The 22244-nt window shown below is 46.7% G+C and overlaps 1 protein-coding gene across 1 annotated transcript in view; it reads right to left on the bottom strand.

The window, feature by feature from the left end:
* znf804b (zinc finger protein 804B) overlaps nucleotides 1-22244 on the bottom strand; it is a gene marked incomplete at both ends in the record, with an annotated part of 47732 nt that overhangs the window by 21666 nt on the left and 3822 nt on the right. The window lies entirely within an intron of this gene.

The following is a 22244-nucleotide window of genomic DNA, read 5'->3' on the forward strand; positions in this document are numbered from 1 at the left end:
GAGCGCACGAGAGCGTCGAGGAGCCGTGGCAAGGCCGCCGCGCAAGGGGGAGCCGAGAGCATCTTGAACACCATGAGCACGGACATCAGTGCATTACGAGACATAAAAGTACGACATACAGGGTTATACAAGCAGACGTCACCACGGTCACACACCCATACACACACTTGTGTACACACACACACACACACACACACACACACACACACATGCACGCACGCACACACACACACACACACACACACACACACACACACACACACACACACACACACACACACACACACACACACACACACACACACACACACACACAGGCTTGCAGGCAGGGAGCAGATGGAGCACAGTGGTGTAATCGCTCACATGCCATGTCATCCTCGGACGTCATAAAATCATGTACAGTATGTGAAGTTTGTTATGTGTTATGTTTGTGTGTGTTTTTTGTGTACTGTATGTGTGTGTGTGTGTGTGTACGTGTGTATGTGCATCATGCCATGCTCTGCCTCAGAATGTAATTTCCCTCAGGCTAGGGGCTGCCAATATACACTATTGAATTCTGTTCTACCCTGACATGATGGGAATTTAATTTGAGGTTGTCACTTCATTCCCTCTCTCTCTCCTTTCTCTCTCTCTCTCTCGCTCTCTCTCTCTCTCTATCTCTCTCTCGCTCTTATCCCGGTCCCCTCCTCCGTTGTTGACTTCTGTTGTTTTTTTGTCCCTTTCTCTCCCACTTTATTTTTCCTCTTGATATCACTTTTCCTCCCTCCCCCTATCTCTCTTTTTCTCTTTCTCTCTCTCTCTCTCTCTCTCTCTCTCTCTCTCTCTCTCTCTCTCTCTCTCTCCCTCCCTCTCACTCTCTATTGTGCTCCCTCGGCATCTGTTTGGTGAGCGCAGGGTCATGCAGTGACAGAGTCTATTGGCCCCAATTTGCTTCAGTAATACGCCTGCACACAGGATCAGAGGTAAGGAGGGAGGAGAAGAATTCAGGAAGAAGAGAAACACCACACACACACACACACACACACACACACACACACACTCACGCACACACACACGAACACACACCATGCAAGGTCATGCAGACACTGGACCCGGACAGTATTTATACATTGGGGTGTCATCTTCTCCCACCATTAGTGATTATTCCATCTGTAGGTTAAAATAGGTCGATTTCAGTCAATGATCAGTGAATTTCCCAAATTCTCAATTCTCATTTCAACACCATAACCACTCACTTGCAGGCGGTTGCACGGGTCGTCCCGCGATTATAGCTATGTAACTGTATAACATAATTTACTCTCACAATTCTTTGTCGGCAGCTGCGGTGTATTGGTTAAAATTGATAAATACCTCGTAATGCCTGCACCAATTCAAATTTCAACTCAAGTTTTCAAAGTTTCGCCAAAACTGTGGTTCCCCGGAGAACTAGGAAGACGCAGCGTTATTGGCTGTGCTTGGATGACATCAGAATTTACGGAAGGAACAACTGGAACAATCTGGTCGCTGTTTTAACATTGGACAAGTATAATACCTAAATACACAAACATATAAAAAAATAAATCCCTTGAACACAGTTGGCTACACAACACCGCCACATAACGTAATGGCGGCGTGTATTTCCGGACACTTTTCACTTTTCATGAACGTCCCGATCGGAAAACCCTGTCCCCGGCCTGAACTTTGAATGAGTTGTGGGATGTCGCTCTTTTAGGTGCCTGGCTTCGTTCAGAACGTTTCTGCTTTTGCTCGCCGCCGCCGTTCGCAGCATCTGATCATCCCTTGATCATCGGCTTCAAAGGCAAAGAACTTCCACGCAGGACTTTCCTCTTTGACGAGTCTGTCTGGTGGTCTGTTTGGTGGAGCTGCCGCCGGAGTTTCCCCCGCCGTTGATCCGTGTTTTGTTTTTGTCTCGGTCGCTGATGACTGCCTGCGTTCAGTCAGTCATCAGTACAGTGCTCACACAGTACTCATTAATATTCATGCGGTAGAAAAAAAAAAATGGCGCCATCGCTTTTTCTGAATATTTGTAGTGACGCGATCGGTACAGGTGTCTTCCCTGTGACTCAAAACGTAGTAAAATCCAGTTGCACGGGAATAAACGTGTGAAAAACAACCCAGTTTTCCAAACCTTTTCCTCTTTAATTCTTCTGTTTTTCTGTGTGGAATCGCTTTGCATGTTGGCGTATTTGCATTTGGGGCACCGTTGTTGTGGACAGGTAGGGTTTGAATACCGTCGCCCTAATCCGTGGTCTACTGTTCACGCAATACAATGATCCTAAGTTACTGAATTTAAATGTGTCTTTCTGACATCCACTTTGATGCTGTTTTTTTTTTTTTTTTTTTTAATGCTTAAATGTCTTAAGAGTTTCTCCATTTTAGAGTTTGTTTTCTAATATCCTCTCAGGCTGAAACCCTGGTTTACCCACTACATAGCGATCAGTTTGGAAGGCAGCTGTAGAAAGGAGGGACAAAAAAGGGAACTAACACAGAATAATCCTTGGTGTGTGTGTGTGTGTGCGTGTGCGTGCGCGTGTGCGCGTGTGCACGTGCGCGTGTGTGTGCTTTATTGATCTACTTTGCAAGATCAAGTCTGGGCACGGAAATGATCCAATCATGCACAGATGCCCTTTATCTGAGTGGAGATGTGTTTGTGGTAATAAGGGTTTCATGTGATACTGTGTTTCCCTTAGAGTGTATGTTGTATGAGAGATGTTTTCCTCAACGCCCCCGCCCCCACCCCACCCAACCCACCCCCACTCTGTGTTGTCAGAGTAATTATTCTACAAAAGCGCAAAAATGTGTACGGAGGTGTATGCATGTGCGTGCACACACACAAGATAATGTGCTTTATCAGAGCGTGAAAGTGTGCGTGTGCATGTGTAGGTGCGTGTGTGCGTATGTGTGTGTATGTGAGTGGGTGTGTGCCAGCCATTTGTTTATACCACTGGACGTCTGACAGCTCCAGCGCAATTCACCATTTTTCTGCTCGACACTTTTAATCAAATACGAGAGCTTTACTTTACATAACACACACTCACAAACACACACACACACACACACACACACACACACACACACACACACACACACACACACACACACGGTTGTGCTGGTATCAAAGTGAGGTCTAGGTTAATACACCTTATAAGTGAGGACCCACTTCTAAACCAAAGAAATACTAAATTTGCAGACCGGTCCTCACAAGTATAGCAAAACAGAAATCCACAAAAGCATGAAACACACACACACACACACACACACACACACACACACACACACACACACACACACACACACACACACACACACACACACACACACACACACACGGTTGTGCTGGTATCAAAGTGAGGTCTAGGTTAATACACCTTATAAGTGAGGACCCACTTCTAAACCAAAGAAATACTCAATTTGGAGACCGGTCCTCACAAGTATAGCAAAACAGAAATCCACAAAAGCATGAAAACACACACACACACACACACACACACACACACACACACACACACACACACACACACACACACACACACACACACACAACACACACACACACACACACACACACACACACACACACACACGGTTGTGCTGGTATCAAAGTGAGGTCTAGGTTAATACACCTTATAAGTGAGGACCCACTTCTAAACCAAAGAAATTCTCAATTTGGAGACCGGTCCTCACAAGTATAGCAAAACAGAAATCCACAAAAGCATGAAAACACACACACACACACACACACACACACACACACACACACACACACACACACACACACACACACACACATACACACACGCCTCGCAAAGCCTCCTGTCCACGTTACTGTATAATCCACTGCACCCGTGTTTACATACACACACACACACACACACACACAGGCTCACACACAAAATTAACTTATGCATGCACAGTCCTACAGCATCTGACAGCCCGATGCGAGGGAGCTAGATTAATTCAGACCTTAATTTACCTTACCGGCATAAATCTGCTTACATAAAGATTACTATTGATATCCCAGGACCTGAATGTCTTTTGATTGTTTGTCTGGTTAGTGTGTGTGTGTGCGTGCGTGTGTGCGTTTTCATGCTTTTCTGATTTTCCGCTCCTCAATTCATAATACAAGTGCCACGCTGCCCCAAATGCTTTGCATTTGAAAGCGCGCCGTAAATACCAGTGTTTGTGAAGCGTGACCGCCATCAAAGATTCACACCGTGACACATGTTGGCGCAGTTCGCCACCTCGCGCCGCCACGGAAATGAATGGGTCGCATTTCACACACACACACACACACACACACACACACACACACACACACACACACACACACACACACACACACACACACACACACACACACACACACACACAGAGCCTGCGTTCTTAAATCATGTATTTTTCATAAGAGGCGCCGCCGCGGATCCTTTCTGATCCGTAAATGCACCATTAATAAAAAAAAAAGAATACAAATGCACCGACGCCGGATTCGACAGGGAGTGTGTGTCTAGCGCACGCAGAAAATACAAGTCATCTGATCTCATCAGCGTGGCTTCCCAACAGACGTATTTTCATTTAACATAATTACGGCAGTGATCAATGATTACATTTCACTGTAAGACATATATGTCTATAAATATGTATATGTATGTGACGAATAAACCTCTTGAACCATCGACAGCCACCAGCCATCACCCAATCACAAGACACGGAATAAAACAAGGAATTAAGGACGTCTATGTTGATGTTATTGTTCCAACGTGGAGGAGGGGAGGAGTGGGCATTCTCTCCATTCTATCGTCCGAGGGCGGATGAAAGCGACGCTGACGGAGGACGCTGGGCTGGGAGCAGAGGGAGCTTCACACGTTCAGACTCGCAAATGCAAATGTGTATTTTGAGACCAATCCAGCAGACAATTCACAATTGTTAGTCAAGTCTAATTAAGTGTTTAATTAGATTGATCTATAATTACCGCCACCACCACACTTTCATTTGTGCCAAATCAAATCAGCAAATGTGTTTACTTCCCCTGTCGTGCTCACATGAATCCCTCCCTTAACTCCTGTTTGTTCTTCCCGGCTTTTCTTTAGAACAGCACTAGACCTTGTAAGTGATCTTGTCACTTCATGCGTTTATTAGGATTTTCCGTCCTGCAGCTCTGAAATGGAAAACAGTCTATGAGGCCAATGAACGCAGTTTATGGAAATACTTAAGTACTGATTACAGTCTTGGTTTGCCAAATGTCAAAATATACAAATAATAATAATAATAATACAAAACATGTTCAATTTGCACTCAATTCCACTGTATGGTGCTAATATAACGCCAAGTGGCAGTGATCTTATTGCTTAAGTGTATAATTTTGCCTTTTACGTTGTTTCCGCTAAAAATTAAAAAAATAAATTAATTAATAAACAGAGACAGAATTCTGTGAAAACCCGAATCCCTTCAGGATTAATCATTTCAACAAGGATGTAACAATTACATCAAACATACAAGGTCTATTCTCTCTCTCTCTAACACGCACACACACACACACACACACACACACACACACACACACACACACACACACACACATACACATGCACGCACACACGCACATGGGCGAGCGCACACACACACACACACACACACACATACACACACACACACACACACACACACACACACACACACACACACACACACACACACACACACACATACCATACGCTTAGCTGGGTGGTAACAAGCTCATATTTTCAGCCCTTTAGTGCGTCTCCCTTGACTGCCATTATTCTGTGTCCACAGTTAGTTCCCGTCCATTTGATGTTTTGATGGAGTTGTGTGTTTCACATCGTGAGTTAGTGTGTCTGTGTGGTGCGGGTCTGTGTGTGTGTTTATGTGCGACTGTGTGCTTTGTCAGTACTATGCCATTGCACACAATTAGACCTGGGGCCAAAACAAGTATGTAAGGCGGCCGCAGCCAAAATCCCAGATGCGTTGACCATAGATACGGTCATGAGAGTTCATTGCGGCCGGACACACAGATGAGTCTGTTCCCGACGTTTAAACTGTGTCCGAAACTTTTACGGAACAATATTTAGTGAAAAAAGATACAGTGGTAACTCGACTTACGACTGTAATTCGTTCTATAAGAACGGTCATATGTTAAAATAGTCGTATGTCGAAGCAATTTTTCCCATATACACCACGCTCATATTTTTATATTATTTCCTTCTTAGTTTCAATTGGAGTCATTGCCTTTTTCTTTTTCCCATCAACCCTCTTCTTAGGACTCATCATGAAGGGTGAAAATAAACAAAATACACAGCACAAACACAGTAAATATGAAAAAAATATCAATAAGCCACAAACTATGTGCACACACGATGTAGGTCGCCTGCTGACTGACTGCTGACTGACTGCTGACTGACTGCTGATTGACTGCTGACTGGCCGCCGACGCGCCAACTGCAAATTTCCACGCTCGTATCTTGGAGCGGTCGGTCGCAAGTCAATACAAATTTCGCGACTATCGCTACTGGTATCTTGGATTAGTCGTAAGTAGATGCAGTCGTAAGTCGAGCTACCACTCTACTGGGAGGTTGATGGCAGCATATTGGCAGATCTTTCAGTGTTGATAGTGGTGGTAATGCAGCCGTCATCAGGTGTGAGATGGATTCTGACAGTTTCCAGTAGAAGCTCAACAGGCCAAGCCGAACACGGTCGTCTCATCAATATTTCAGACGTCTGATGAGAAAAGACACTCACGTCTAAGTTCACAAAGGTTTATATTTCCTGATTTGGGGAGATACTGTGAAGACCCAAAAGGAAATAGTTTAGTAGTATTCCCTATTAATCTAATAGCATCAACGGCACGGCTTGAATCGATGTGGAAGCCTTTGAAATACCAGACAAAAAGCCCGGTTTGTTGTGAGAGTGAAGTTACGTATGGCTTCCGGGTAAACTTTAGGATGCAGCATGAATCACCTGTCAGCCCCTGTTTCCTCTCTTCTTCTTTTCAGACGGCGCTCACGCCGCTTCCTCCTCTGACCTTTGGTTCGGGAGGGAATGCAGCAACAACAGGAATAAATAACTTAAAACATACATTATATTTGCTAATTTGCGCTGCCCTTTGTTGCGCGGCTCGGTAGGGGAGAATCTCTGAGTAGATGAAATGTCTCTGCTCTTATTTTGCCATTCCAGTCCTCCTGGCTCCATGTCCTTGGAAATAGGCGTTTAAATCCCTGGTAAGTCTCGCTCGTGTGCTGTTCAAAAAATGCATTTTTCAGGGTTTTTGGACGAGTTGGAATTTGTAAGCCTCTCCTGACTGTTAATCTAAAGTATATATTTTACGGGATTTTGCCCATGGTAAAGTTGTGATAGAGTTAAATGTTGACTTTAAGGCTTTGTTGTGGTGCAGTAACGTCATTTTCTGAACTTCATGTTCAACGCCTCCACCTGCTCGCTCATAATATCCACATTACCAACGACTGTTTCTTAAATAAATCTCGAAAATAATTTAAGAAAGCACCAATAGTCATCCCCCCAAATATCATCAAAGGATAAATATCAAGGTAAAAAAAAACAACAACAACAATATCTGATTTTGTGGATATTGCGCAGCCCCTAGTCCAGTGGTCCTCAACTTTTGCAAGAGCCAAATTTCTGAAACGTCCCTTTCATCAAACCATCATGCATTTAAAAATAAGGCTGCTACAGTAGTGATATCTTATTAAGGAACGAAAAGCACGATGTATGCGGTAATTGCAATTTTTTGTTATTACATAACCATATTATTATGACAATGTTTTTATGACCATTGCAAACCACAAATGTATTATGTATCATCATATTATTATACATAATGTATACGGGTGGACGGCAAAGGGAAGTTCCGTAGAGAAAGCGACAAGCCGACTCTACCGCGCCATGTCCGCTGCGCCTGCGTCGGTAGATGATGTGTTCTCTGGGATATCGCACTTAAATGAAGTTACACGCTTTAGATAAAAACCCTGGATTGATATAAAAGTTGTTTTCCTATTAATTAATCGCGTGGCATCTTGGTGCTCTTAGCGCGGCGCGTTGGGAGGTATTACTTATACACGGTAATAATATAATTAAATGCAAATAATTAATGATAAAATTGCCAGTGGAAACCAGATGATCCGCTGTTGATCACGAAAAGGGAACAGATCTCTGTCGATGCTCTCTCTCTCGCTCTCTCGAAGCCCACGTAGGTCGATGTGTCTCCTGGGAAAATTCCGTTTTGAATGCTGCGGACGACTTGCTGAAATACTCTTTTAGAACCATTTTAAAAAAATGTTGATAAACACTTTAAAGATCCGCAACTAGTCATAAAAGAGCTGGCAAGCCGCGGGTTGAGCGTCGCGGCCCGCGAGCCTACCGAAAGCCTTGTTCTGGTTCCGCGGAGGTGGAGGAGGGGGGGAAAGTGGGAGGAGGGTAAATCACGGTGCGATAAATCTCTGATCGGTCACGAGGCTTCGATCACACCATCGCGCGGTCGCTGATCAAAAAGTTAATTTGCCAGCCGTCAGACCGCGAGGCCGAGGAAACTCCTCCGGTGATCTGTGGCGTGTCTCCTCCACCACCTCCTCCTCCTCCTCCTCCTCCTCCCCCTCCCACCTCTCCGCCCCGGGTTCCATCGCTTTCTATCTTTCTATCAAAGAACAATCATATCCTTCGTTCCCGCGGGAACAATCGAAACCACTTCTCTGCAGTGGATCGTGCAGTTCAATCCAGAAAATACCTTTTTGTGGACACAGTGCATGGGTTTGGGGGTGGGAAGGCGGGAGTGTGTGTACAATAGGCACACACACACACACACACACACACACACACAGACACACACGCACAAGCACACACGCACACGCATGCACACACACACACACAAACACACACATGGATGTGAATGCACACGTGCGCGCACACACACACACACACACACACACACACACACACACACACACACACACACACCACGGATGAACCTGCACACACACACACACACACACACACACACACACACACACACACACAACACAATGCAATGCAATGCACACGTCTAATGTCTTAACAATGGTGTGCACTGAATCAAAATGTATTTTCTCATCCTTCTGCTCTCACATGACGCTCTTTGGGGACCTGCAATCGCATCTCTTCGTAAAATGTGACAGTTTCTCTCTCTCTGAAACGTAACCTCCTTTTCTGTGTTTGCACAATTCTTTCGGTGTTTCTTGTACGGCTTTTATTTTTTATTCTTGATTCATTTTTATTATTTATTTATTATTGTTTTTTTCACAACAATAATAACATTTATCTGTGCTTGTACCATTGGAATCACTGTAAATGCTACATCTGTTGAATAAAACATTTTTAAAAACCCTCTCTCTCTCCCTCTCCCTCCCTCTCTCTCCCTCTCTCTCTTCCCCCCTCTCTCTCTCCCAGAGCCAGCTGTTGAAAGCAAAACTTATTTTTTGGCAACTTCTACAAACACGGATCTGTTTTTCTTTTCTCTCTCTCCCTTTAACCTTTTTTTCCGGCGCCCGTGCCCACGGCTTCCCTATCGCCGTCCATCTGCCGTCTGGGATCAGGACGTGGGCGAGCGGGATATTGCAGAGTCAAAGGAGCTGTGGGAGAGAGGGAGGGAAGCTTATCTGCCCTTTTCTCCGTCCTCTCAGATCCCCTCCTTAATTCGCCTGAGTCTCGAGGTCGACATGCCACTCAAAGGCCTCTTTCTGGGTCTTCCATACATTTTGGCTCGCTGCCAGTTTTTTTTTTGTTTTGTTTTTTTCCCCGTTGTTTTTTTTTTTTCCTCCGTTTTTTCTTCTCTCTCCCGTCCATTAATCTGTTTACCCGTCAGGCCCCTCACCTTTTCGCGAAAATGTCATCTTCGGCGTTTATATTTTCTCCACCAGTTGGCAGGATAATGGAATTATATGGACCATGTACACACGGAATTTAATTCAGCAACACAACAACAACAACAACAAAAGATAAAAATCTTCAATGGATAAATATGAATACACGGTGTAGCAAGTTCGGGACGTGTCATCCGCCGCCCTCCGCCCCCCAACCCCATCCCAGCCCTGACAGCCGGGATGCAGCGGATGATTGACTGCCTTGAAGGGGGACAAAATGGCTGTTGTTAAAGCGATCAAGCGGGAGGGTGTAATCTGTCAATGTCTGATGATCCAGATTAAGATTAAGATGAAAGACAGATTAAGAAGATGAAGGTAATAAAGGTAATCGCCTCAGTGCCGTCGGATGATTAAGACGGGATTAATATAATCAAATATGACACGCCACACTCCGTAACACTCTACTCGGCTACACCAACTCGGGAGCACGTGGACGAGAGACATGAGCGAGTGAGTGAGTGAGCGAGTGAGGGAGGGAGAGAGAGAGAGAGAGAGACAGACAGACAGACAGACAGAGTGCCAAAGACAGAGCTGCGAGTTGCTGTTACTCTCTAATTAAAAGCTGATTGCTCTCAATTAGAAATTCATAATTGCCTCATGTTTTCAAGGGCTGTCTGCCAGTGTGTATTTACCTGTGGGTGTGTGTGTGCGTCCGTGTGTGTGTGTGTGTGTGTGTGTGTGCAGGTATGTGCCATCAAGCATTTCGGTGTGTTCTCAAATCAGCCTGAGATCTCTTGAGTCTGATTAGGGTATTATGGTGCTCGTGCTTGAAAACAGTAGGGAGGGAAAAATCAGAAAATGATTTTGCCCTTCCTGCTGAATAGCAGCAACAAGAACCATGGGCTCCGCCTTAAAGAGGGCCTTCACTTGAAATTGAGTTTGGCGAAACAATTTGTGATCGTACATTATACTTTTTTATTATCTCTTTCAGTGGTTTCAATATTATCACATTAAACTAGGAAAACATGGCAAGATAACAGAAATATCTGTTTTTTGTTTTTTTTTAAGGGGATAGCGATTCTACGGTTTCAGTGAATGTCACCAATAACCGGAACTGGTCCGAGAAAGGAGCAATAGGACGTAGCTTCGATTCTTCAAATAAATCCCGATTGGTTGGATTTATTAGGCCCCCGCCCCCCTACAGCTCACAGCCACGTCCACTCAACTATTTACACGGGATCGAGGGAAGTTTGCGCCGTGGGGTCGGTGAGCCGTGCCATCGCGGCGATGGGAGAGAGTGAGAGAGAGAGAGAGAGAGAGCATTTCAAGAGGTGGCGTCGGTTTCGATTGATGAGGGGGCACGTCCCACAACCCGCCGACCACGCCCGTTCGATGTCGCCACGGCCGCCTTCCGAGCATTTCTCAGAGAGGAGGCGGGAGAAACGGAAACCTCCCGAGTCAAGAGGCTCTTTGTCATGATCTCATCCCGGAGGGCCCCCCGCCCGCCACCGCCCTCTCTCTCTCTCTCTCTCTCTCTCTCTCTCTCTCACTCTCACTGTTCGCTCTGCCCATCTCCTTCTCCCCGTGTTTGTCTCCTCATCGTTTCTCCTTCCTCCACCCCGCTGCATTAGTATGTACGGCTGCGTGGCTCGGGGTTTAGAGGTTTATGTCTCCTAATAGACAGAGATTTGTCCTGTCACACCAACAACCACACGCAGCTTACGGAGGGAGAAACAGAGTGCAGGAGAGAGATGGAGGGGATGGGGAGGGTGGCGGAGGGTGGAGGCAGAACAGAGGCGGAGACAGAGAGAGAGAGAGAGAGAGAGAGAGAGAGAGAGAGAGAGAGAGAGAGAGGGTTGTAGAGAAAGTTACAGCACAACATCCACATCCCTCTTCGTTTCCAAGAGAAATGGTTCAAATTCTGCGTCGCAAAAAAATACCTAAAGCCTTTCTTCTCTCTCTCTCTCCTTTTTCCCACACACTCTCCCTCCTTCGTACTCCTTTTTTCCTCCCACATTTTTCCTAATTTCGCACTTTCTCTCTCTCTCTCTCTCTCTCCCTGCGCCTCTTGACGTGATTGGATTAAGTCCAAAGACACAGATTTCAGAGTGAGGATGGAGGAAAGGATGAGAGATTATTAAACACGTGGAGAGGTGAGATGACATTAAATTGTGCGGGGGGGAAGAGATTGAAGAAGAGAAGAATTACGTGTGTGTATGTGTGTGTGTGTGTGTGTCCCTGTGTGTGTGTGTGTGTGTGCGGGCGCGCACACGCGTTCACGCGCCACAGTGCAGTATTTATTCTCACAGAAGGTGGGATGTGAGGAGAGGAAGTGAGGCGTTTAGCTGTGGAGCACTTTAATCAAGGGGCGAGCAATCCTGCATGACCCGCTCTGTCATCTATTATTGATGCCTGCCTCAGCCAGGCTGATGAATCATTAAGCCAGTCGTCATGCTTGGGAATTCTGCCTCCTCCTCGCCTGATGACACTCATTTACATAAATCACACACTGCTATTTTTCTCAAGCACACACACACGCACGCACACACACACACACACACACACACACACACACACACACACACACACACACACAGTTATTTGTTTACTTGTTTTGCGATGCCCTCTATCAACAAAGTTTTTATTTTTTTGTTTTCTTCTCCAAGAGCCGCACATTTCAGAGGAGGGAGTTAAGGAGACATCCTGAGATGTAATTAGAAAGGAGGCTCGTACCTGCACAAATACTGCGACTGCACCGACTCGAGAGAGAGAGAGAGAGAGAGAGAGAGAGAGAGAGAGAGAGAGAGAGAGATGGTCGACAAGCAGATGTTTTGCATCTCTGCCGTTCAAACAGTCCCGCACACGCCTCACTTTCCAGGCAGCCAGAGACACCACGGAGTGAGAGCGAGAGAGAGAGAGAGAGAGAGAGAGAGAAACAAAGCCGAGTGCAGATCTCAGTGACTGTGTTTACTTCTTGCCTCCGGGTTTTTTTTTGGTGGCGGGGGAGAACTGGGGGAATCTCGCAGAAATGATGAAAACCGAGCGTGTGCGTGTGTGCGCGCGCACGCGCGTCCGCGCACGCATACGTGCTCCCATAAACACCCGCCCACACACTTCCTCTCATCTTTGCGGGGCTTCCCCCACCCCTCGTTCCCTCTTCTCTCAGTTCCTGCGCCCTGCTCCTCTCTTCCTCACTCTGTTCTCCTGCGCCCTCCTCCCGCTGATTCTACTTCTTTTTCTTCAATGTTGTGACTAATCCTGTAGCGGGGGCAAAAATCATTCTCACAGCGAGGTCACGCCGCCCACGTGCAGACATCGACACACCACATGCACGCACACACACGCGTGCACACACACACGCAGGCACACACACACACACACACACACCGTGTGTAACTCTGGACTCCCATGATCCTTCCTGCTTGAAAACATATGAGGCCCACCTTCAGGTAATGAACAGGACAGGAAATAGGGAATGCAAAAATGGTATTGAAGAACATAAAACACTTATTATATACAGTATATTATTATATATAAATACTTCGTCCCACCATACAGCCAACATCCGCTGGTTATATTGCTACTGTCCCCGCTCTCTCTACACCACCAAAGCGGGGTTCACACTGCAAGATAACAAAGCCGATTTTGGGTCCAATTCCCTCCGTCCGAAAAATTGTGAGCGAAGTCCAGATTTTGGGATGGTTGTAAAGATTATCCTGCCAGATAATCCTGTGGTGCGAGGTGCGTTAGTGTGTTTTTCTCTTCCACCTGTTTTCTCTCGCCTTTTTTTTTCCCTAATCTGAAAACTTTTTTTCCTATTTCTTTTCCAAATTTTTCCAATTGGAACATTACTACTCAAACACGAATAATTAATGGATAAAATTCATTGAACAAATTACAATTTTTATTATGTATTTTTATATAAATATGATTAAATTATACAACTCTAAGTCTAGACTTGAATATAAAAAGTATAGTTAAGAAATACATTTATAAAAATTTTAAATTATAAAAAACAATTATTTATTTAAAATGTATTACTTGAAACCTTATTATCCAATAGCTACACATACCAACGATCCGAGGGGCAGTAATGTGATGACCTGTGCCCCTTATGAGGGTGGAGGTGAGGGGAGGAAGCTGTTAAAAGTGTGTAGGGTTAGCTCTCATAGGGTTAACAGTGTGTGTTTACCGAAAACACTTTATTCTCCTGGTGGAGGCTGATATAATGTGATGTATTGTTTACTGACGCAATGTCCTGCCACTGGAGCTCCCATCTGCTCCCATACATAAACATAAGAGTATACACACATAATGGCTCACCACGTTATTAAAGAACTACACTGTCTTTCTTTCCGCGTGTGTGTGTGTGTGTGTGTGTGTGTGTGTGTGTGTGTGTGTGTGTGTGTGTGTGTGTGTGTGTGTGTGAGTGAGCCCCCTCATGTGTCGCCTACAACTTGCCTCTCGTAGCAGCTGCGTGTGTGTGTGTGTGTGTGTGTGTGTGTGTGTGTGTGTGTGTGTGTTTGTGTGTTTGTGTGTACGCACGCGCGCTCACACTCATAATCCCGCTGTACACACTGTCGGTAACAGGTCAATAATAGCCTTCTAGCCTCCTCAATCCTTGAACCCGACACTGACCTTTGTTTTCAATCACATCCACCCCAGGGGTGTCTGTCAGGGTTCAGGTGGGAGAGGTGAAGGGTCAGGGGTCAAGGTTCTCAACCGAGGCGACGGAAGGAAAAAATATAAGACGGGAAGGCCCCTGGAAAACGTTTTATTTTCTTCCTCTACATCAATGCCACTATTGAAAGTGGATTATAAATTGTAACTTTCCAGAAGAAAAGCGAGCCCCAGTCCGTCGTCTCTCCCTGCAGCTGCACTGATGCATGGCCGGCTTAAGAGAGCCATTATTATGACAGCACACAGCGCAGAACAAATGGTCATTTGAAATTCCCAGCAGAGTTATTGGAAGGAACCTGTTGATACATTTTGTTTGACTGTGATAAGATTTTGAAATGTATTTCCCTTTATGTCCTCATGGGTTCAAGCTTTCTGCAATTCATTCCTTCTCTTAGGATAATTAGGATAGTAAGTAGGATAGTTAAGGTGCTGGCATTTATTATTGTTGTACTTCTTTTTATTATTATAATATCATTCTTGCATTCTTACATGGCCGTCTGTGACAGTGTGTGAAAACACCAGCTGCATTTTTATAAAATGTGTGAGAAACATCCTTTGACCAATGTTAGGGTTGCCCCCACACCTCCTGTGGCAGATTCGTGTTCGTCACTCTCAGGCTGTTTGGCCGAGGATTTTGTTTCTCTTCCCTCTGATTCCTCAGGCCGGGCTGGGTTGAAAGCACATTAAAATCTCCATTTCTGCCGTTTGACTTTGCACCATTTTGGATTTAGATAAAAAACACCATTTTTGCTACTTCCCCGGCACATTTTATCCGATATTGACCAAATTGGATATGACAATGAAAAAAGATATTAGATGAATTTTTGACTTTCAAAGGCATTACCCCGCAACAGAATGTCCTCGGTTTGAATTACGGGGGGGGGGGGGGCAATTAAGACTTTGACCCCCCACCCCCAAAATAGGTTAAAAGGTTGAAACATTTATATATCCTTCTGACCTGTTATTGCAAACATTACATTTTACAGTATTTCCCATATTCATGGCTGGAAGAATCTTTTAATATGATTTCAGACCATTACGCCGAGCCTCGCGCTCCGCGGCGGACCCAGGCAGGAGCAGCTCCGCAGCGGCGGATCTGAACCGCAGCTCAGATCAGAGCGAGCTTTTATCCAAACAAAGCAACTAAAAACTGCGTGTTTTCATTGTAGATTTATTTATTTTGCTCAGTTTTCAAATTTCTAATTGAATGAAACAGAAAAAGCCCTGTGCGTCACCATGCATAACTGGGACACTTTCTCTGTCACTGTCACAGGCGGTACCCAGATATTTCTTCCCATATGCAGTAATTCCATTGCAGTAATTCATGCATGAGGATGGAGCAGCACTGGGATGTTTCTGCTCCAAGTTGATCCAATCTGCACAACATTTGGCACATGGCATGTTTGTGAGCAACACTCACCAAGCTTCAGCTGCATGTTGAGGGAGGATCGTCTCAAAGGGTGTCACACCGTGTTTGTGCTCTCAATTTCAACCCAGCTTAATTTGAAAAATATATTTTTTCCCACAGCAATATTGTCGGAAGCGCTATTAACGTCGATATTTCAACCAGCCAGCCAACTGGCTTTTCAGATCGTCATGCATGGCCGCAGTTTAGTTCACGAGTCATGACTCAGGCGGAAGCATAAGCAGGGTAATGGTTAATGCGACAGCCTGTTTCCACTCCCATACTGCCTGCAAAACATTCAAAGTAACTGTCCTTAGCACGACCACGAGGACAAACTGGCAGGCTGCCAAATCCCAAGCCGTTTTCAGATAATTACAAGGACTGTAATCATCTCTTGAAGTGTGTACCATTGGCAAACTCTCACATAGGGCTCCCGCTCTCCCCGTGCCTTTGGCTCTGCGGCCTTTGGGTTCGTCAGCTGCACGGCTCCACATCTGCAGCCGTCCTTTTCTGAACGAGACCCGGCATCGTCGAACATGAAAGCCTTGATCTATGTCAGCGATTTTAGCAGAAAAGGAGCCGAAACTTGTTCTTATGCATTAAAATTACCCTGCCCCTTTGATCAGGGAAATGCATCGGGGCCCTCTCGGCTTCATTCAGCTGCAGTCATTTATATAAATCAGCTTAACGGAGCTGAAAAGTGAAAAATGATCTGAAGATCATATTGGGGATGAGATGGGAGTCGCTCTGCTCCGGAGGCAGGTCCTGACTCTCCTGGCCTTCAGATGCTGAGACGCACTCGTTAAATTCCCGCAGACCCATCGCTCCTGCAGGACAGGGATCATTCATTTGCCTGATCTGCTCTTAACCCTGGTGAAGCATGTCAGTAGCATGTGGAGGCTGCACCGCCATCGTTATGGGCACTGTATGTGCATTTACCGAAACGCTCTACCGCCCACGTGCAGACATCGACATGCCACATGCGCGCACGCAGGCGTGCACGCATACACGCATGCAGGAAGGTAATGGAGCTATAATTACAAGCCCACATCTGCTACCCCACGGAATATTGAATCTGCGTAGACAGAGACAGAGTAAGGCATAGAGGCCGGGACTAAAATGGAGGTTATGAAATACAAAAAAAAAAACAATAACGGCCCCCAGTGTTCTCCTGCCTGTGCTGTGCCACTTTCCTGCCTTCCTTGAAGGTTTTTTTGGCAATATCACTGCCACAATATTACTACTACCACCCCACCACACACACACAGACATTGTGGGTAACATCAGTGCAAGCACGCACGCACGCACACACACACACACACACACACACACACACACACACACACAAGCACAAGCACCAGCGACTGAGGCCTAAACAGCGGAACCTCTGACCTGATAAAAAATGAATGGGCTGGAGAGATGACAGACACAAAAAGCAATAGGAGGGAGAGTGGTGCGTCCGGGAGAATAACGGAAAAATATATTGGATTGAGAGAGAGGGATGAGGGGACGGTCGAGATGGAGAGCAAACGGAATTCATTATTGGAAGAAAAAAGGGAGGGACGGAGAGAACACAAAATGTGCAGGGCAGGAAGGCCACTCTAGGAAAACGCGGAGCGAGGTGGAGAGATACCAATATTCTAATGACGCCTCAAAGGCCCTCCACATACTGAAGTTGTGTTTGTGTGTGTGTTGGAGGAGGTGGTCACTAATACGCGCGTGTGTGTGTGTGTTTGTCTGTGTGTGTGTGTGTGTGTGTGTGTGTTTTATGGGAGACTCACAGTGATTACCTGAGCCACGGTTCCAGATGGTTCATCAAACACCCACAAATTATCACACGGCCACTAACTGTACACAAGCGTGCACATGTTTATGTGTGTGTTTATGTGTGTGTGTGTGCGTCTCCAGGTAATCATCTGATGCTTCGATCACTAATGACCACACAGGCAAACATCTGTCCCAGGGTAACGCACAAAGCGATAGGGCCACCATCTGTGCGCGTGCCATTTGATTGTTTCTGTGTGTGTGTGTGTTTGTGTTTGTCTGTGTTTCTGTGTGTGTTTGTCTGTGTTTCTGTGTGTGTTTGTCTGTGTTTCTGTGTGTGTTTGTCTGTGTTTCTGTGTGTGTGTGTGTGTGTGTGTGGTTGTGTTTGTCTGTGTTTATGTGTGTGTTTGTCTGTGTTTCTGTGTGTGTGTTTGTTTGTGTTTGTCTGTGTTTCTGTGTGTGTGTGTGTGTTTGTCTGTGTTTCTGTGTGTGTGTGTGTGTGTGTTTTTCTGTGTTTCTGTGTGTGTGTGTGTGTGTGTGTGTGTGTGTGTGTGTGTTTGTCTCTGTTTCTGTGTGTGTGTTTTTCTGTGTTTTTGTGTGTGTGTGTGTGTGTGTGTGTGTGTGTGTGTGTGTGTGTGCTGTGCTTGTGTGTGTGTGTCGTGTGCTTTGCTTGTGTGTGTGTGTCGTGTGTGTGTGTGTGTGTGTGTGTGTGTGTTTGAGTGAGCCCCCTCATGCGCCGCCTACAACCTGCTCCTCGTGGCAGCTGCACCACTAAGTGCCCGGCTCATCAACAACGACAGGAAAATAAGTCCAGTTAAACTGAAGCAGGCCCTTCCTTCCACTCTCATCAAAACTGACACAAAGCTATTATCAAACACACTTGCCCCTGTGCTTCTAAAAAAGAAAGCCACACACACACACACACACACACACACACACACACACACACACACACACACAACTCTGCATCCACGCAGCGTGCCGAGGTGAACTCAGGCCCGCAGATGGGCCAGAGACTGACAAGCTCCCTCGGGCATCAAACCCAATTCGCCGCCACGCACTTGAAATTCATTTAACGGGAAAGCAGAGTGTGACAGAACGAGCGCTCCGCGCCCGCGCCAGGGTGTTTCGGGAGCGGTGGCGCCGCCAATGCAGTCGGGGACCAGATTAAACCCGCTTCCCCGGGTCGAAACCCCCCGAGACGCCGCGCGTCGCTTAATGACGAGCGCCGCGTCCCGTCTCGGGGCCACCGGCCGTTCGGTTCGGTTCGTGTTTTTGGGGCGTTGAAACCGGGGAAGGAAATAAGTCGGCGCTAAGCGCGCGCGGATTTGCATGTGTCTGCGGGTAGGGCATTAGCATTGCACGGATACGCGAGGGTGTGCGCTCCGGCGGGGAGCAGGTCTAAGAGATGCAAATAAAGAATGAGGCCGTTGTCGGCAAATTGAATAAAGATCGTTTCCATCTCGCGCGGTGAACGAGCGCCGCAAACACAAACACCTCGGCGGGGGGAGGGTGGGGGAGGGGGAGAGAGATGAATGTTTGCGCTCGCTCATCCTTCACCTTCCCTTTCTTTTTATACCGTTGTTTTCGAAGGACGTGCCGAGCTTCTGGTGAGGCAGGGACGAGCCGAGTGCCAAATCAAACGGGGTCGGGTTCGCGGCTCTCGCACACAATGCAGCACAAACAGGGGGAGAGAGCGAGAGAGAGAGAGAGAGTCAGGGAATACTGAGGAGGAGCGTTTCCTCCTCCGGGGGAAGCGTCCTGGTTATCAACCAGAGGTTATTATACTATGAAGCGCTAATGAATTCATTAGTTAAATGAAATGTCAATAAAGGGAGACCGCGTTAAAATCAATGCCAAGCATTTCTTCTCTCGCTCCCCTCTTCTCGCCCTCCTTCCGTCTCTCTCCACCTCCCGAGCTATCCCGTCTCTCTCGCTCCCCCTCTCTCTCTCTCTCTCTCTCTTCCACTCGCTCCCTGTCTACCTCCGTTGGACCCGCTCTTTCGGCGTTGAATGTAAACTGTGATGGAGGACATTAGTGGTGATCATCGGGAGCACTTTGCAGCGGTCAGCAGGAACGCTCCTGTCGTGCGGGAGTTTAGTATTCAGGGCTCACCTGCTCAGGCACCGTGCGCCGCCTCAAACTGCCCCTGCACGGCCCTGACGGCCAGCCTGCCTGCCCTGCGCGCGCTCGTGTGCGTGTGTGTGTGTGTGTGTGTGTGTGTGTGTGTGTGTGTGTGTGTTACATATGCATTGGGCTTTACCACCATGCAGAATTTGCCGCGAGGGGTCTTGACACTGAATCAGACGCCCCGGGGACCCATGACCTACGCCGCCGCAGCTCCTTCAGCCACTTGAAGAACATCATATCTCCAGATGTGGTGAGAAGCCGACCTCAAAATTATCTTCTGGTCCGACAGAAAACACATGTTTTTGTCAAAGGTACACAATTTTGTCGTCCTTTTTATTTGTTTATTCCGTGTTAAAGGCATGGCGTTTGAGCTTTTTCAAATGAAACGAACAATATGATATCAAATACGGAAAAATTATTCGAAAGTATCTTTGACAAAAATATCTGTTGTTGCCATAGTTGTCAGCGGCCATATCTGCCATATCCTTAGAATTTTCCCAAACCCCAAAAATATAAAAAATGCTCAAAATCAAAAAATGTGAGCCATCATCAGGAAATTGATCGGATGGAAATTGCGCTTAAACTCAATTTGACACCGGGGGGGTGGGTCCATTTAGAAATGTCAGCGAGCGGCAGCCATCAGCTTGGCGGCCCCGAGAGACACACGCACCACTTTGATTACATTCATTATTATGACGATAATTACGACAGTACACAACCTCCGCACATCGGCAGATTGGCACTCTCTCTGAAAGGCCGGCGATTGTCCCGTCCGACCCCTGACCTCTCGGGTGAAGGCTGCCGCGTTTGCGCGCTGTGCGCGCTCCGCTCGCTCCTAAAAAGGCGCCCAAGTATTTTGCCGGAGCTAAATTGTTCTTTAACGGATAATTTTCCCCGGACCTTGTGTTTAAATGGTGTCTCGTTTACATAAACGTTGAGCTCCCTGTAGGATGCACAATAAAACAGGAGAGCGCAAACACGCGCGCAAAGACGGGCGCGAACGCATGCACGTAAGCACGCATGCACGCGCGCACACACACACACACACATGTTTGCACTCGCTGTGACACCGCACTGTATGGCAAATGTTTCATCTGCCCTCGGTAAAAGTTGTAAAATATACATCAAAGAGGTCTACAGTAGATGAATAGATAAGTGAATTCCGAGCGTGCGCGTGCGCGCGCAGGGGTTGGAATATTTTAATGAACTGGAGCTTTCTAAACGGGGGGACAATGAAACAAAACTCATCAGTCAGAGAGGGAGGAAGCGAGAGAGAGAGAGAGAGAGAGAGAGAGAGAGGGGGAATAAAAGAGAGGTGTGGCTGAGACAGAGGCGCACTTCTTCCGACGATGTGAAAAATTCAACTACATGAAAACTTTAAAGTTCAACCTTCTGGCTCCACATTTCAAAGAGCCCGGCGACCTTTAGAAGTGAAAAACAGACTAATTTAAGAAATAGACAGTGTGTATCTCACTGTATATCTTATCTTCTTTCAGTTGCTACACCTTCTTTAAATTGGAACTGTTCCACGCGATTGATTGCGCCGGGCTCACGCCGATTGCAGACGCACGACGTTAAACGCACTGGCTTTGTTGTAGTGATTTCATACTTTATCTACTTTTAATAACTGTAGTCCATACATTTCTGACAGCGTCAAAAAAAAAATTGACAATTTTCTGAATTAATTTGTCAGTTTCATTTCATTCAGTTTCTCGTTCCACTTTCATTGCCAAGGTAGAAAAAATCAATGCCCGGACGCGGCCGACACGCATTCTCTCAACCAAAACGAATGGACTCCGAGGGCGGAGCGCCGCAGCTGTGACGCAGGCGTTAAGACCGACACGCCCCGGAACGGCGGAGGAGCCGGGCGGGGTGAGCCGCGCCGCCGCCCGGAGTCGCTCCTCCCCCTCAGAGTGGCTGGAGGAACGCGTCTGAGATCGCGATCCGTCCGTGACGAGGGGGGCTGGGCGAGAGGGAGGGACGTCCGTCCTCCTCAACCCTCCTCCTCCTCCTCCTCCTCCTCCCTGTCCTCCTCCTCCCTGTCCTCCTCCTCCTCCTCCTCCTCCTCCTCCCTGTCCTCTTCCTCCTCCTCGCCAAGAACAAAAGGCTTTGAAGTGCTAATGAGAGTTTGAGGAATGACTCACCGGTGATGATGAAGCACTAATATACATATGGGAACAATGATTCAGACACGTCGGGGATGGAAAAAAAATACATCAGAATGACTAATTAGTGATGATAGAGCAGTAATGAGCAAATCCTAATCTAGACGCAGCCCGGGACTCCAGCGGGAAGTTAAGTAAACAAAAAGATACGAAAACACTTAGTAAACACAGTCGCGTGAGATCAGCGCTGGGGGGCGGGGGGGGGGGGGGGGGGGGGGGGGGCGGGGGGGGGGGGGG

Source organism: Zeus faber, assembly GCF_960531495.2.
Source record: "Zeus faber genome assembly, chromosome: 8".
In the NCBI taxonomy this organism is placed as follows: Eukaryota; Metazoa; Chordata; class Actinopteri; order Zeiformes; family Zeidae; genus Zeus; species Zeus faber.